Genomic DNA, 15,320 nt, shown 5'->3' with positions numbered 1-15,320 from the left:
ACCGATACCTAAGAGACTAAGAGTGCAAAAATCCGATTGTTCGTGACGGTGAGTATAAAATCTCGACCCAAATTTTTGGGAAAAAGCCCGACTACTCCAGCACAAGGTAAAGGCAAGCGGCCGAACCAGCGAGCCATGACACGGAAAAAAAAAGGAAGAAAGAAACAACCAAATAAAATAAATATCGTGCAATTCGGGATAAAGCAGCACTTGTAAATTTTATTTAAATACTAAAAATTGCTCTCGCCCGACAGGCTCGCGCAATTTGTTCGCGTTTGAAAAATTTGCTGGCGCTGTTTCATCCTAAATTTTACTCTAAATCATGTGATTACCTGCACTAGGCGAGGAGGCGAGCGTGGCCTAGTGGTTAGGGCGCTGCACTTGTAAGCCGGAGGTCCCGGGTTCAAGTCCTCCTCCCTGCCACTGGATGGATTTGTCTTCGGTGGCCCCGAATTCAACTCCTGCACGCTTTGTAAATAGCCAACTGGTCTGCCTCCTACCAGTTGGGGTTTTTAACAAGTTTCTGTTCATTTACGATATTTGTTTCCTTATTTACAGTGTCCCCAATTAGCACAGCAGTGCTAAAAAATACACAGACACTTAAATAAAGTTATTATTATTATTATTATTATTATTACTAACCGACCCATTTCGGTCGCGGTACCAGGAATTTGTGGTACGGGAGGAACCAATTTTGACTTAGAAAACTTTTTGTGTGTGTGTTTACGCCAGAGGCCTTAGTACACTTAGTGGAGAGAATGCGTCCTGTCGTCTCCACTTCATCAAGAATTTTAGCTTTTTCCCATTTCTTTCTTTCGACGAACCCGACCAGGCAAATACTGTAGGACTTACTGCAGTTTTTTTGGTGCAAATAACCTTGGCAGGGAATCTATTTGAACTGTGAGTTCTCTTTACTCCTCGCACGAGGAATAAAAAAATAGATAAATAACTCGCCTATCACCCAAAAAATTCATGGAAAAGCCAACACCTGGTCTTTTTTCCAATTTCGGGTCAGAGAGAAAGGGGTCAGTTCTAGTGGAAGATATTTCTCTGAGTTTGAGCTCTTGTTAAAGGTAGGCATTCTATAATACTAAAATGAACTGTTTGTTAAATTGCTTATCACCCTCTGATCAGAGGCCCTTCAATCTTCCTCTTCAAGTTTCCTTTCTCAAGAAAGATCAAAAGGCCGTGCACAGATTTAACCGTCAATACACAATACCTTTGTCTTCTGCTTTCTTTATAGGGTGAACGATTGCTTCCTTTAAGTCATCCAGGCTTTTACCAAACTGCTCTGTCATTTCATGCAGGCTTTTACCAATTTCATCCAATTTTTCTTTGATGCTGACTTCATCCATGATGCACTGTTTAAGAAGCTCTTTGTAGTGTTCTTCGAAATCAGGGTCCTTGCATTCCTTCTTCAGATCATCAATAGCACTTCGATAACCAGTTCCTCCTAGTCTCACCAATGAATCTTGGATGTCCTGCTAGTATTGATTGAATGTTGGGTCATCAACTGAGGAGTTGCTGACATGACCATAAACTGTGTTTCTGTAGCACTTGATACGAACGATATCTGCCTCGAAGGTTGTGTCTGTGGCAGGAGGAAGTGTATCCCAGCCTGTCGCTGGAGGAGCAAGACCACAAATGTTCCTCAGCAAGACCATAAGAAGAGTCGACCGACATCCGACATCCACCCGAAGCCTGCACAGCCGGGCGTAATTGGTTGTCTCTTGACGAATGAAACGAAGGTGCTGCAGCGGTGGCCATGAAGAAATACCGGATCGTTACTAAGAAGAGGTCTATGACTTTTTAACCAAGAAATTTGCCTGCTGCTTTTTCGTCAGTCTCCCAGGTCCAGCACTGAAAGAATGAATAAGATATTCGATTTCAAAACCAATCGACTCACACAAATATTTTCACTTGCAAAAGTGTTCGTTACATCTCAAGGTCACCAAGGGTATTGCATTAAACTGATTTTGAATACCTCTGGAGCACTGATTTCTCTTTTAAAATTGCTTGCAAATGCTTCTCGAATCTGCTTTTGCTTGACTTAAAAAAGAGCGTGACATATGGCCGTTTCACTTAGTGTGAAAATCAAACTGGCCTTTTCTTCAGATCCGAGTAGAACTTCTTCCTTTTAGCCGGCGCACTTTCCATACACGTAAATTAGGGGAATTTAGGGCAGCATTGCAGGGTTTTTGGCTGATAGCTTCCTAATTTCAATCACCAGTGTGTTTTACAATGTATTCAAATATTGAAATAAAGTAAAGAGAAGATAAAGGTTGATCGCACTTGGGAAAAAAGAATTTCTTCGGATTCGGAATTCCACCAAAACAATCCGTATGATCATACTCCTTTACACTTCTTTACACTTTGTTTAACCAGTGGCTGTCGGAAATGAGACTAAAAAATCTGCTATTTTTCCTTTAGTTTACAGCAACATTTGCAATTTAGCCTCTGCTTCTTTGGTTAGTTCCTCCATGCTTCGCGAGTCCCGTCGGAGGTGCCACTGTGTCGGAAATGAGACTAAAGAATCTATGTTCCGAAACTTCGCGTTTTATTTATGAAATCAACTTGATATCTTTCTCCCTCCCTCCCTCCCTCTCTCACGCTCCGGTCTCTCTCATTTTTAAATATATAATATGATCCTATTAATCATCTGTCACTAATCGCAAAAAATTAACCGGAAATCAATTAACGCTGAATAATCTCTCACATGGCAAAATTCTTGAATTAAACTCGATCTACATCGTAAAAGAGGTTATCGTTCATCGTGATGGTAAGTAATAACAAACTGTGTAATCGTTTGTCTCACGATGTTGTCAGTTCAGATGTAGATCGTGACGTTTCGACTGCTTGCTCCTAGTCTTCATCAGGCGATGGGGTCGACTGCTCACTCGTTACCATTTGTATCAAGGCTATCTAATGCGATTACATCGACCCCATCGCCTGATGAAGACAAGCAGCAAGCAGTCTAAACGTCGCAATCTGCATCCCAAGTGACTATATCGTGAGACAAACGATTGAACAATTTATCATAAACTTAATCTAGTCATATGTTTACTCTTATATCCGTGCGTTTTTGGGCTTCGATAATATTTCAAATGATAAATTGATTTTTTTCTAAGGAAATTATTCAATACGTATGTTATTATCCTAAGACATAATTATCAACCGAACCCAATTTTTCGCAAAAAATGCTATCGATGATATTGATAAACATAAAAGGACATCAAACTGGTTCGATATTCATCACCGATAAATGATGCTATCCTCACGACAACTACCTTTTTACTTTCAGGAGATAAATTGTGTACATGTAACTTATTCTACAATTCGATTGCCACCTATTAGGTGGGTAGAGCCTCATGACAACGAAGTGGCAGCAGATAAACAAGTGAAGCACAATACAGCGTGAACGGGGGAAAAAACTGCACTAGGTGCTGCCGGTGAACATTGTACACAGGAAGCTAAGAATTAGACTACCGTTAAATTGACTTGACATGAGCTAAAAATTACCTCAGCGATTTTTTCACAAATGGTGAATACTGCAATCTTGTGTGATCCAAAACGTATTGTTATTTTAAGTTTCTAATCGTGTCGTTGTAGCGTGGATTCTCAGAATTTACCCCGTTTTGCTAGAATTTATCGAAAAAAAAAATGGAAAATCTGGGTAAAGATGGCATATGGGAACTACGGTTATTATCGACTTGTAGCATAAATTCTCGGAGTTTACCCTGTTTTTCTGGAATTAATTCATTAAAAAATGGAAAATCGGGGTAAAGACTGGATATGACAACTTAGGATATATTCCACTTACGGTATGAATTCTCATAATTTACCCCGTTTTTCTGGAATTCACGAAAATAAAAATTGAAGATCGAGTTAAAGATTGGAAATGGAAACTTAGAATGTATTCCACTTATGGGATGAATTCTCAGAATTTACCCCGTTTTCTGGAATTAATTAGAAAAAACAGAAAATCAGGGATGTCTGAGTCATAACTTATTCCAATTTTTAAGATGAATGGATACAATTTAGCCCGTTGTCAGAATTTATTGAAAATTTCATTTTGCATGTTGGAATATATTCTTTTTATGAGATGAATTGTTTTTCTAGAGTTCTCTTTAAATAATGGAAAATCGGGTAAAGATTACTTATAACAAATTGGGATATGTTTCACTTGTAGGATAAATTGTCCGATTTTATCCCATTTTTATAGAATTCTTGGAAAAAATGCAAAAAACCTGGACAAAGACTGAATACGACAAGTTAGGATGTATTCCACTTTTAAGATGAATACTCAAGATTTTATCCCGTTTTTCCAGAACTGACTCAACAAACGGAAAATCGGGGTGAAGATTGATTATGAAAAGCTAGGATGTATCGCACGTGTGGGATTTATTGTCAGACTTTACCTTATTTGTCTCTAATAAACGAAAAAAAGAATGGAAAATAAGGGTAAATATTTGTTATGGCAAAATTGGAAACTCCGAGTAAAGATGGCATATGGGTGCTAAGGGTATCATGAATTCTCAGAGTTTACCCCGTTTTTCTGGAACTAATTCATTAAAGCAAAGGAAAATAGGGGCAAAGATTTGACATGACAACTTAGGTTACATTCCACTTGCGTGATGAGTTGACAGAACTTATCCCGTTTTTCTAGAATTTGTTGAAAAAATGGAAAACCAGGGTAAATACTAGACATTGCAAGTCATGATATTAACTAATCGTGGAAAGAATTGTCACGATTTACCCCGTTTTTCTATAGTTTATTGAACAAATTGGGGGAGGGGTAAAGATTGGATGTGGAAAAGCCGTGATAGTATCCACTTGTAGGATGAATTGTCACAATTTATCCCGTGTTTCTAGAGAAAATGGAAAATTGGGATGAAGATTGGATTTAGCATGTTAGGATATATTCTACTTGCTGAATAAATTGGCAAAACTTATTTCGTTTTTCGAGAATTCCTACATTCAATAAAAAATAGCAGTTAATATTGGATATGTCAAGTTGGGATGCATTGCATATGCAGGGTACGAGCTGTTAAATTGTTTTGATTCTCGAATGTGCTCAAAATATAGAAATAGGGATGGATAGATATACTGCATTTGTAGGTTAGATCGCCGGAATTGCACCCTTTATTCGCTTAAAAGAATTTTGGGTCGAGGGTAGGTTTCGGAAGGTTACCCTCAGGTGAAGTTAATAATGTTAGCCGGTACATTGTAGAATACCGTGCGCAAAGCCTGGGGATTATTAGAAGAATATTACTGAGCATGAGGAGATTTTTTCGCTGGAAAATAGAATGTAGCCTTCCTTATAAAATATTTATCAGTCTGCAAGTTTTGACGTTATGTTTCACCACTGTGATGTTCTGATTGTTGGGAGGGGTCTGCATACTACTCACACCCTTGGAATTTAAGTCAATTTAGCGTTAAAATGTTTTCTGGCGATGAGAAATTTTCTCTGGAGTCGCTGTATATACAGATGCATGTGCATATATTGACGGCAAACTACTGATTTATCTTTTCTTGACAAGCAAAGTGAACATCTAAGTGGAGGCCTACGGGTACTATGCACCGTCAGATAAAACATTGTAACAGAATAATTGAAGGGTTGAGTGCAAAAGAAGCCATTCCAAAAGGATCTCATTCAAGATAGACATCTGCCCAACCAGTGGAATGCTTATGCGAGAAAAGAAAAGAAAAGAAAAGAAAACCAAACCTAAGTAATTCAGATTTAATCAAATTTTTAACAGACGACAATATTACTACGCATTACTTTCTTGTCATTATTAACATGCATCACTAAAGACAATTGATCGAGCAATAATTATTATTCATGCTAATGCCCAGTCAAAGCTTTGTCATCGTTTATTTCTCAACAAGATATTGTGGGTGAATATGAAGAGTGATTTTATCCAACCGGTGAAATCACGATGGTCGGTTGCCAAGGGTTTTTCCCTCCGCAACTCTGATGCGCGCTGGCGCAGAAATCGTCAGCGGCAGTTGGCATGAAAAGTAAAGGCTTATTCAAAAATGGCGGCTAATGACAGCGCGAGCACATCAAACAAACTCTGTTTAAGGGCTTTCGGCATGGAGGATGAAACAGAGAGAGGAGACCGGTTTTGGAATACCAACTCCGTAGAGATGAAGTTCTCTAAGGAGAAAGAATGGTTGAGGAGGGTTCGTTTCAATTCGTTGATCCCGTGTTGGAAGAACTCACAGGTAACAAGCTGGAGCTTGTAAGTCCCCTGGTGGATGGCTTCCTAAAGGAGATCGGACTCTCTATTAATGCAAAGCTCGCTCGCTCTAGAATGACCGGTCTTATGGCGCCCATCAATCTCTTTATGCCATTTCAAATCTTTAAACATATCTGGGTTTTAGTAAAAGGCTACGGGGGAAGCGCGGACACAACCAAGAATGGCGAGGAGAATAACGCTAACTTTCCAAAGGCTCGACACTGCAAAAAAATTTGGTCTCCCGCGAGATTTAAAGGAGAGAATTTTCTCAAGAAGCGGCACTTTGAGAAAATCCCCGAGGATGGTCGCGTGCTTCAAAGTTATAGCGGCAAGTCAATTGTTGTTGTTACACAAACTACGCCGCTTCAAATGGTTTATTCAACAAAACAACAAAGGGTAGTAACCATATTTTGCGTGCAGTGCTATGATCGAGAAGGATTTGCAAAGGACTCAAATTTGCAAAAGCCATTGAATTTGAACATTATCTGGCTTGACAGTTAATTATCAGCAGGACTTGCTAATGTTTTGTTAAACCTTGTCACGAAACTTCATATATCAAAAGAATGACAACCCTGAATGTAATCTGAAACAAAGTTCTGAAGGAAACATGTTTTCAATACAAGCAGATATTTTAAAATTTAATCTTCGTATCTTGTAGACTGTAATACATTGGAGTAAATAAATAGAAGTATGGTTTTACCTAAACATAACAGCTGAAAGCTTTTTTATTATTTGACTAACAATGATGTCTGATTCATTTATGAAATTATCCTATCAGTATACAGAATTACTCCTTTTAGATACAAATTTCATTTATCTGTGTATACTTCATCTTACTCTTAAAACTATCAAGCTGCAAATTCTTGTGCCTTTTATGTAAGACAAATCCATTACTAAAACAAATGTACTGTGTCAACATAAGCAAAATGCTGGGTCATTAGTTATTGACCCTTTGACCCCTAACAGTGACTAGCATCTAATTTCTTCTTACAATATTAACCCCAAATTAAACATAAGGTCACAAGAATGAGGGAAATAATTATTAAATAATGAAGCTCTTGATTGTTAAGCAAATTCTCCTTGTCAACACCTCGTAAAATATATTGAGAACAGTATAGAGAATATTCATGCTGTTGTTAGCATGTTTAACAAATAGAGAAGCCTTGACTGTGCTCTGTTCTGTTATAAAGCATGCAGGAAGCGGCTAGAGCGCGAAAGAAGTGTAGGGAGAAACACTCGACTACGTCTCGTGTTTCTCCCCACTTCTTGAGTGCTCTAGCCGCTTCCTAAGTGTCTCTAATACAGAATCTTGAAGTTAGATGTTCAGTGAACTTCAGCCGAATTATGGCTCATAAAAACACGCGAGTTTTTTCACATGACAAGGTATAAAACAAACTGTTCAAGGCGAGTGTTTTTTGAATGAACGACAGCCGAATTCACCGAAACATGAAGATCGCTCGGGACACGGCAAAACTCGGTTGCAGTGACTTTCCACTCAACGCATCGGAAAAGATATCAGAGCAAGCTCTTATTTTTTCACTCGAAGGGCGGCCGATATAGTTTCTGAGACTTGCTTTACTGTGATGACCGGAGATCGCCATGATGAGCGAACCGCGATGGACTTCAGCATGATCATATTCGCTCAGACACCGTCATGATTAGAATGAATTTTAACAGTTATGCCAGTTTGGTTATATCTTTCATCATTCCTGTTTTGTTCTGTTTTGTTTTTGAACACTGAACTTTAAATACTATATGAGTGTTAGCTGTGTTTGATTTTTATTTTCGTACGTAAGCCTGCAATCTAACTGAGCGTGAATTAATCTTTAAAACTCGGAATGTCTATTTTGTTTTTCCTTTGAGGATTTTCGTATCTGCTCGCGTTTTAATAACGTAAATTACGGCGCCTGGTATGTTTACAAACCTTTATTTGGTTCTTCTGTCGCTACTTGCCGGCTCGCTTGTTCCGAAACTTCACTTTCAATTATCGGGAAAAAAGCTAAAAAGAAGTCCCGGAAAAAGTCGAACATAGCACAATTTGGCGGATGGCGTGACAGCTTTAGCTCAGCTCTATGCTCTATACTCTCATAGAGCACGCTCTTTCAACCAATGACAGCGCGTTATATCCGAACTTTATTATAAAAAGGGTTATGTGGTCAAACCTTTAAGTACGAAAATTCCATAAATTCATTAGAGCAGAAACCCTGCCTCTAAAATGCAAGTCAGTAAAAAAATAATGGGTTTATAAAGTTTTATATGTAATATATCAGTGCACACCAAGTGATATCAGTGACAACAGTACTTTTGCATTTGGACAGGTTTAACCTCTCTGACAAACAGCTAATTTAAAAAATTTTGCACCAATTTAAATATATTTTTCTAATTAAATAGGTATATTACTCACATTACTGGTACACAAAATTTGTTGAGAGCCTAGTTATCATTCTCATAACAAGTATGCCTTATTGTGCACCGACTTGACCAAGAAAAATAACTTTCAAATCAAATATTTTGGGAGATTTAAACTGTTGATTGAAAAACAATTCAACTACCCCTCCCCAGCCAATGCACCTTCAAGGCGCTTAACTAGAATTTCCTTAGTACCTGCAGTGCTTAATCCTCTACTATGTAAAGCTTCCTTTAAACTAGGTACTGTCATCAAAGTTGGCTTGATAGCTACACTTCTTACCTCAGTGGCATTGCAGAACTTTAAATGAGACGACAATTATAGGTTATTAGCAAAGCGAGTATTGCACTGTTTACAGACAACAGGTTTTTTAGTGCACACAACACTGATTCTGTCAGACCTCTGCTGCTTGCACAAGTTACAACGTCAATACTGGACAAACAAACTTGACAACTGAGCAAATCGTTTTCTTTATTTCTACCACAATTACAAACATTTGATTGGTAACAGTGTGGTGGAGAACGTGATTGGTAGTGTGAGGTATAAGAAGAGGGCATTGGTTGATGTTCTGCGAGGTAAAATGAGCGAACATAATTACTTCGCATTACTTGCCACCATTTACCAGTGGCAGTACTTACATTTGACCGGTTAGTTAAGGTCAAATCTTCCTTCACTCCAAAAGGTAGTAGTAGGGTTAAGTATGCATAAAAATATCTACTGGTCCAACAAAATTCGACCTCACTGCCAGTGGCTTCGAGCTCGTGTCAATATAAACAAGGAAGTCACAATCCACTGCTCATTTGTTTCTAGGGCAATATTCAAATGAATTTAAAGAAAATTTTGTGTGCTTTTTCATGCACTATCACAATCAGCTATTAATACTTGCGTCTTGGTAGCTAACGTCCGCCCACGTTTGCTACAGATTGCGCATGTCAACGGTTTGTGCAAGCCAACAGAACGAACGTTGATATTATTTTTTAAAACTGGAGCCGAAGCGGAAAAAATTAAAACTAAAGATTACTGCGATGACCACAGACATCTGAATATATCTTAGAAGTAGCATGCTTTCTGAATAAGTGTGATGACCACAGTTAACACCTCGTTATTGGCTTCTGTTTGCAGTAAAGTGACTGGATGCAAGGGCGCGAGTTTCACAGGCCAATTGGAGAGCATAGTAAAATAAAAACTGGCGACAAATCGACCGTGGATTACTTGCAAAAAAAAAAACAACAATAAAAATAATTCGGATCAAGGTCAGTGCCTGCGCAACTGTGCACCTACCCTTCCCTTAGCCAAAAAACATATTAGTTGACCGTTCTTGGGTCAGGGGAAGGGTATGTGCTCAGATATTGATCTTATAATTATTACCTTTTGAACGACGTCCCACACATCTTTGTTATCGGAGCTAAACAGCGTTCTGGCTGACTGAAGAAGGACCTGTGGATCATATCAAATAATAACTTAAGTTGTTGTTCTTGATAGAGGCAGAAATTGTAAGCGCAAGGGATTCCGGATCGAAAAGTCGGTTTTGATCGGTAAACTACTCTCTTGGTTGCGTTTTCCGGCAAAACTTTCTTTAACCCTTTACACCCTAACATCAGTATGCATATTCTCCATACTGTTCTCTTTACAATTCCTAAGTTGCCAACAAGGAGAATTGGTTCAACGATCCTGAGCTTCTGTAGTTGTTGATCATTTCCATTATTCTCATGACCTTATTTTGTCATTCAGGGCTGATATTGTAAGGAAAAAGTAAATGCTAGTCACTCTTCAGGGTGTGCATTCGCAGTTACACACTTAAATTAAAAGTGGATTTTCCCGTCCTAAAATTTTGTAAGTTGTGTCACGTCATCATTTCGAAACAGCCCTCAGTCATAATTTCACTTCTTGACTGTGGGTTTCTTGTGACTTAGCAAGAAATAGGAAATTTAGACACCATAAAACTATTATCTCCGCCACCAAAACTTTTTACAAAGATAAGGCAGTGAACGCGTTTCCCGATTCAATAGGTCTTCCTCACGTGAGGAGGTCTGCCTTTGAAAGTGGCAGAAGTTCAGGCAATGTTTGTACAGTTAACCCTATGCACCCTACGATCAGTATGCATAATCTCTATACTGTTCTCTTTACCTTTTCAAAGGTCCAGACAAGGAGAATTTGTCAAACTATCTAGAGCTTCCTTAACTGGTGATCAATTCCTTCATTCTCATGACCGTAATATTTGATTCAGGGATGATATCACAGGGAGAAATTAGATGCTAGTCATTCTTAGGAGTCAAAGAGTTAAGAGCTAGGCATGATGGGATCGTTGCTTGAGGTGAAAGCGTTTCGATTCCCGCCAAATGAGCTGAAGTCGGCGGCGGCCACTATGTCGAATATTCTGCTCATTTTAAGACAACCACTCAAAGAATACAGTCCCTTTGGATGCCCAAACTGCGGTACGTATTACATCTTTACTTTAAAATGGCTGAGATAGAAATTACATGGTTTCTGCAATAAACTTCTCTTGGCTGAAACAAGCGTGCTGAAGTTTTTTTGACTCTCGTATCCAAACATAGTGGCAATAATCGTTAGTGCGATTTCTATGTCTCTTGCGTACAGTTGAGTGGATAACGTGATGGCAAGATCTAACTACTTTCCTATGCCAAGGGCGAAATCTAGCTTCCAGTCAACGTTACCAGACGTCAAGTTTTTTAGCTACAAAAAACACCAGGGTAATTTAGTATCATCAACTAAGTTGATAACGTAAATTGGCCACCGTAAGGCGTTAGCCCTTCGCCAATCGCTCTGACGAAGGGCTAACGCTCGAAACGTCAGCTTTAAAACTCCTAGCGGTGGCCAGTTTACGTTATCAACTCAATTATCGTTATACTCTTCCAGCGACATGGCACGAGAGTTTGTTTAGAAACTTAAACCCTCCACACAAAAGAAACCAGTTGAATTGCCATCTGTCTGTGAAGATATGTTGGTCAATTGATTGAGGGCATGGGGAAGAACGAAGATATCCCAATGATCTGATATGATGTAATAAAGGATGCACGTTGTTTCATAGTGTTTGATGGGGGTGGGGGAGTCTAACAGACCGTGGTTTATAACTTTCCATCTTCAGAAAGAACAACTTGTCTTGAACATTTCAAGGAACAATTTACCACGAAGAAAAAAATTAATAAACAAAGCGATAAACATGTATCGCAGAAACAAGGGAGACCTACTACCTCGTGTCGGGAAGGGCAGGATTAAATACAGACTATAGTTAGCAGTTTTTCACCGAAGCGAAGGTAGATAACCATCACTTACACCGACACTGAGGTAAATTATTAAATTTCATAAGCTCTCACCTGCTGCAAAACAAAGAATGAGTTGGACACACAGTTAAGTAGACTTGGTTTCTGCCAACCATCGTCCTTGTGACAAAACCGAGTTGCTGTTCCTAATGACAAGGTATCGACAAAGCGTGGCTCAGCAGAACGAAAGAAAGGCATTGATCACAAACGTTCTCTTAAGTGAGGAATACATGATGATTGAATCCGCGAACTTGGGAGTAAAACTACACAAATTGTGTAGAATATTAAACAATACTACACGTGAAAACCTAGTTTTCGAGCACGCCTTCATTGTTAGCGCTTCAGGACGCGCGTTTCTCCACCGGCGGGGAAATATGAGACGTGTCGGGAAGAGATTCGCCGGAAGTCTGGCACTAATAATGTTATTTTCAGTGTAAAACTCGTTCCAGACCTCTCTCCTGCTTGCGTCGCTCACGGCCTCATACTTTCCCGTAGGCGAAGAAACGCAATAATAACGAGGAACCGCTCAAAAGTTCGTGAATATCACGTAATTTGGTTTCATTCGCTGACTTAACAGTGGTAAATGCCTTGTTTAGTAACACATCAAACAAGCGCTGGATGACTTTCGTACTAGAGTTTACAATACAATACAATATTCTTTATTTAACGAAGGTGACGTAATTAACCCAATGAGTTATCTAACTTACGGCCTTCAAAGCAGAACAAATACATATATAAAATAATGAATAATCAGCAAATCGACTTACTACGGGAGTGACTAAAACTAGAAATTGTATGGTTTAGCACAGATATAACATGATATAAACAATTACCTTCTAACACATTTCATCAACAAGTTTAAAAAGCGTCGGCATGGATGGTGAGATCACAAAATTTTCAAAAAACTTAAGTTCATCAAAACACAAACCCGATGATCCGATGGGCATTTTTCTTTTGCTGTTGTCCCAAACGCGGCTTTCGTCCAACATATTTCCTCATCAAATGCTCTTGGACATGATGATGTAATAACTATTGGATACAAACAAATATAATAGGACTTAATTCCAGAGTTCTTCATTTCCCGTTTTTAGAAAACAAATAATACTTAAATAAATAAATAAATATTTAAATAAATAGAGGTAACATGACGAAGGTTGTTCGAGATATCTACTTTTCATGCAGTGAAATAATATAATCATGATAATAGTAATGATAATAGTAATGATAATAGTAATGATAATAGTAATGATAATATTAATAATAACTATAATGTTGATAATAATAATAATAATAAAATAACAATAAAATTTTACACTTTAGAATTCCTTGTCAATTATGTGAACAGAAGACTCACGATTTCTCGAGGAAACTGTTTCTGGAAACTCTCAAAGAGATGAATCAAAATTGACCATCCTTTTTTATGAAAGAAATGTTACCAGACATCTGACCTTCCAATAATTCAACAAATTTCCTATTCCTTAGGAAATTAGAAAAATCGGGATTCTTCTCTATTTGACCAAACTGAAAAAGATTGTTTCTCAGCAACAGAGTTAATGTTTGTCAAAGCACCTGTTTTAAACCCATGCAAACGCATTTCACTTGCAATAAAGACGCGTTTTGAACGGGTTGAGGCGTGTTTCATCCGCACTGTTGACACCTTACACGTATAAGGAAACCCATTTCAAACGCATTAAATACGCATTTTCACTGCGTTTGCAACGCGTTCAATTTAAGTTAAATCTCACTTACTCACACAGCCTCTACCACTCACAATCTGACCCTGTTTGTCTTCGCACTGATTACAACGCCTTCCGACCACATTCTTCCCTCCCCTTCGGCCTCTAAGACAAGGGCACTGGCCATTCTCTGTAGCACACTGATCACCAGCACTACCAATCTCTTCACAGTCACATCTAAGACAGCCATCAATAAACACAGGGGCACCCCGAGAATGTGTAGTTTACAATCTTTCAATAGTGCTTTGCCTGGACAAAAACAAAATGAGAAAAATACTTTAAAAAAAGCACCGATTTCCAATTGCGTAACAAGTGAATGAAAGACACATTAGCATCAGAACTGCATTCTAACACAGTAGCCGCGGTTTACAGGTGACGAAAATTGCAAGACCACATGAGAGCCATTCAGTGGCTTTCTTTCAGACACATCGCCTACTACAATATACTTTTCAGCCCTGTTTCCTATACCAATCAAATAAAGAATGATGCAAATCGCAAATAAATCAGTAGAAAAACCTGTTCTTTTCGACGAAATGTAAAAGCACACATAAAAAAAACTTAATATCCCCTCAGACTGCAAACAATTCTCCTTTCCCGCCTAAGTCCATGATGGTAGATTAAGGAGTCTTTTCTTTATTTGTTCATTTGTTTTCTGCATTATCGCTTTTTCCCCCATTGATTTTTCCCTCGTTCTCCTGACTTCTTAAAGAAAAACAGAAACTGCTCTGATTTTTTTCTCTGGTTTAGACTCTCGAAACTTTCCACGGTTTAAATAAAGCTCATCTGAAAAGCTTCTTCTATGTGGTACTTACATTACAGTAGCACTCTCCTGTAGACTTGTTACAAACTGGACTCATATTCATTCCCCACTTCACATTTACACGGACCACAGACGCCTATACTTGAAGCACCAAAGTACTTATCTCGATAGGGTATCTCCATGCGGACCTCACAAAATTCCCCTAAGAAATTATACAAAACATTAAAACTCTAAATTTAAGTGAATCTTGAGTTCAACAGCGAGAGATTTGCGTTGCATATCGGTAACTGGTGAATTCGCCCCACAGCAAATTCGCGCCTAATCACCAGTACCAGTTCGCCCGCAAATCATTAAGATTTTTTAATTTGTTTACTCGCCCTGGAGTGATTTTGTGGCTTTGCATTACTCGTGCATTAGTCGTCCCTTTTAACACAGCTAGGAATTTGCATGTTGATCGAACGTCATGGTTTCGCTGTAGAAATCATTGAGAGTTAAACATGTCTCACATTTGACCCTATTGTAAAAAGATCCTTCGAGATTGTCCTCAAACACCAAAATCGTGAGCTATCGAGTTAAACTCTCGAAGGGAAATTCCATATCTACGCGCGCCCATGTATTATTCGCTATTTATTTACTCATTTATTTCATTTATAACAACTTTGTTTGCATTAAAATGGTATCCACAAATTGCAAAAAATGTGTCCAATAGGGAATAACTTAAAATGAAAAAATAAATAAATAAAATAAGATAAAAAATGAAAAAAAAATCCACTTACCAGTGTACTGTTAAGGACAAACACATCGGAATCCCTTTCCATGGTTTGAACTTTCACATTTTCCATGTCGGCATGGCTGAAGAGAACGTACGCGCACGCAGTGTTTACCAACTTAACC

At 38.4% G+C, this 15,320-nt stretch overlaps 1 long non-coding RNA gene and 2 pseudogenes across 1 annotated transcript in view; 1 reads left to right on the top strand and 2 right to left on the bottom strand.

Moving 5' to 3' along the window:
* Window positions 1-1,205: 1,205 nt before the first annotated feature.
* Window positions 1,206-1,891, bottom strand: LOC149045376 (uncharacterized; annotated as a pseudogene).
* Window positions 1,892-6,096: 4,205 nt separating this feature from the next.
* Window positions 6,097-7,022, top strand: LOC149045375 (uncharacterized; annotated as a pseudogene).
* Window positions 7,023-9,981: 2,959 nt separating this feature from the next.
* Window positions 9,982-15,320, bottom strand: part of LOC149045374 (uncharacterized) — a 5,502-nt gene continuing 163 nt past the window's right edge. Inside the window, exons 1-3 of the long non-coding RNA XR_016186670.1 lie at window positions 15,203-15,320; window positions 14,479-14,628; window positions 9,982-10,086 (exon numbers count right to left, since the gene is read on the bottom strand). The exon at window positions 15,203-15,320 is cut by the window's right edge and continues 163 nt beyond it. This is a non-coding gene — a long non-coding RNA (uncharacterized LOC149045374). The remainder of the gene's footprint in view (window positions 10,087-14,478; window positions 14,629-15,202) is intronic.

This window comes from Pocillopora damicornis, chromosome 5, assembly GCF_964200805.1.
Source record: "Pocillopora damicornis chromosome 5, jaPocDami1.2, whole genome shotgun sequence".
Lineage (NCBI taxonomy): Eukaryota > Metazoa > Cnidaria > Anthozoa > Scleractinia > Pocilloporidae > Pocillopora > Pocillopora damicornis.
The sequence above is the reverse complement of the archived record's forward strand: the minus strand, read 5'-3'. Positions and strand labels throughout refer to the sequence as shown.